Source organism: Octodon degus, unplaced genomic scaffold, assembly GCF_000260255.1.
Source record: "Octodon degus isolate 3935 unplaced genomic scaffold, OctDeg1.0 scaffold00008, whole genome shotgun sequence".
Classification (NCBI taxonomy): Eukaryota; Metazoa; Chordata; class Mammalia; order Rodentia; family Octodontidae; genus Octodon; species Octodon degus.
The window spans coordinates 30176147-30178649 of NW_004524584.1; the positions used below are offsets into that span (position 1 = coordinate 30176147).

Here is a 2503-nt window from a genome sequence, read left to right on the forward strand (position 1 = left end):
CAGAACAGATAAACATTTTGTCTATGTGCAGAAGCTTGCCTGAGGCTCAAAGCAAAACCAACTCTGAGCCTCCTAAAAATCAGAAAGAAAATGACAAGCTTTCAGTGGCACGTGATCAACATTTTCCGAGGTGTAGAATAAGGCACAGAGGGGATAAATGGTACGAAGCAAGACTGAAACCTAGGGAAGCTGGTGTCTCTGTCTTCAGCCTATGGCGCACCATGGCAGGTCGGGGACTCTGAGAGGACAGGAAGCCCAGCCTCTGTGGCCTCCTGCACTGGCGGTCATGGGTGCTGCCGGGGCTTCCCTGGACATCGCCATTTCTGCCACTGTCCGGGGTTCTCTGCTGCAGCTTCACTGAGTGATTCATGAAAGATCTCTGATGATGAAGTTCAGGGAGAACAAAGAAGAGGATGCTGTTCTGTCTGCTTGCTGTCAGGACAGAATATTCCCATTTGTTTTCTCAGAACTGTCGTAAGAAACCAGAGGGGGACTCTTGTGTACCTTAAAGTTTTAGGATAACTGCAATAAGTGACTGATCAGGATCTTGTGATTTAGAAGGCTTCTTGTACATTGCCCTTTGTCAACGACTGGTATTTTCTAAGCGTCTCAATAAATATTCTGCGCATGCTCAGTTCAGGGCTCAGACAGACGAGGCACCTGAGACCCCTGTGGCTGATTTCATCCAGCCTTGCTGTCGTTCTTCTTGCGGATCCAGTCGTTCCACAACACGGCTTTGCCTCCCTTCAGAGCTCCTGGCACTGTCGCGCCAATAGCTTCCCGCGGGAACTTCACTGATGTGTTTCCTCCCATGTGCCAGGCCCTTGAAAGCCCAGGAGAAGCCTGAACTCTTCCTTACGGTTTGCATTCTGCACACCTAAGAAACACGCCTCATACACACGAGGCCAAGGCCTGGCACAGGCACAGCTGTCCTCAGGCCAGCCTGAGTGTGATTATGATGCCCTTTTCCCCCAAACCGACTGTGGAAGCCCTCAGAAAACAGTGTGTCCAAGAGCTGCAGTCTCAAAAAGACTTCCATAGAAAGTTTATGAAACCAGTTTATACTTGCACACCTTTAATTCTCCACAGAGTACAACGTCTATTCCTATGAAGACCTTGGTGTGTATTTTCTGTCAGCCCTGTGTAAAGCTCTTGCATTCTCTTCAGTGGCAGCAACAACCGCAGCAGCACTGCCCCCGGCACAGAATTTCTGCTTGCTCCTTTCCTAGCCAAGCAGCAGATTTTCAGATAATTCCACTCTGCTTCTTTTGGCTCCTGATTCTCACTGTAATCTCGATAAAAGCGCCCAGCAACGCTTTCGCATCTGCTTAACCGTGGTGCTGTCTTGAAAATTTCTCCTCCAGCTAAACTGGTCTGTCACCTTTAAGCACAAGTGTCAGGCATGAACACAATGCATCTCATTTTTTACAGTCCACTTTGAAATAAACTTTCCGGGCAGCGGCGGCAGACTGGCCGTGAGGGCAATGCTGTGTTTGCAAGGACAGTCAGAGTAGATGAGCATGTCATTGACCAAGGAGATGACAGAGACAACTTTTATGTCATAGAACGGGGAACCTATGACATTTTAGTAACAGAAGACAACCAAATGCGTTCTGTTGGTCAATATGACGACCGTGGCAGTTTTGGAGAACTAGCTCTGACGTACAATACTCCGAGGGCTGCTACCCTTGTCGCCACTTCTGAAGGCTCCCTGTGGGGTTTGGACTGGGTGACTTTTAGAAGAATCATAGCGAAAAACAAGGCAAAAAAGAGGAAGACGTTTGAATCATTTATTGAGGCTGTGCCACTCCTTAAATCATTAGAGGTGTCAGAACGAATGAAGATTGTTGATGTGATAGGAGAAGAGAACTATAAGGATGGAGACCGTATAATCACTCAGGGTGAAAAAGCTAACAGCTTTGACATCATCGAGTCTGGTGAAGTATGCATTATGCTTAGGAGCAAGACTACAACAAACAAGGATGCTGGGAGCCAGGAGGTTGAGATTGCCCGCGGCCACAAGGGGCAGTGCTTTGGAGAGCTCCACTCCTCACCAACAAACCTAGAGCTGCTTCAGCCTAAGCAGTTGGAAATGTCACCTGCTTAGTTATGGATGTTCAAGCATTTAAGAGGCTTTTGGGGCCCTGCATGGACATTATGGAGAGAAACATCTCACACTATGAACAACAGCTAGTGAAGATGTTTGGCTCCAGCTTGGGTCTGACCGACCCGGGGCAATAGATGTGCCACCTTCCAGAGCCTTCTCAGTGTGACACCAGCACCTTGCAGTCAGCCACAGAACACATACAGAAAATAGACACGACAGAACCGTTCCTACTGTTGCCACCACTGCTGCGATTGCTGTGGTTTGGGGCATAGAAAATTTGAAAGTCAGCATTGGACCGGGGATGTAGCTCAGTGGCACAGCACCTGCTTGGGAAGTGTGAGGCCCTGAGTTCGATCCTGGTATCAAAAAAAAAAAAGAAACAGAAAAAGTCAGCAC

At 48.2% G+C, this 2503-nt stretch overlaps 1 pseudogene; it reads left to right on the top strand.

Moving 5' to 3' along the window:
• The first annotated feature begins 958 nt into the window (after nucleotides 1–958).
• Nucleotides 959–2241, top strand: LOC101578171 (annotated as a pseudogene).
• The last annotated feature ends 262 nt before the right edge of the window (nucleotides 2242–2503 follow it).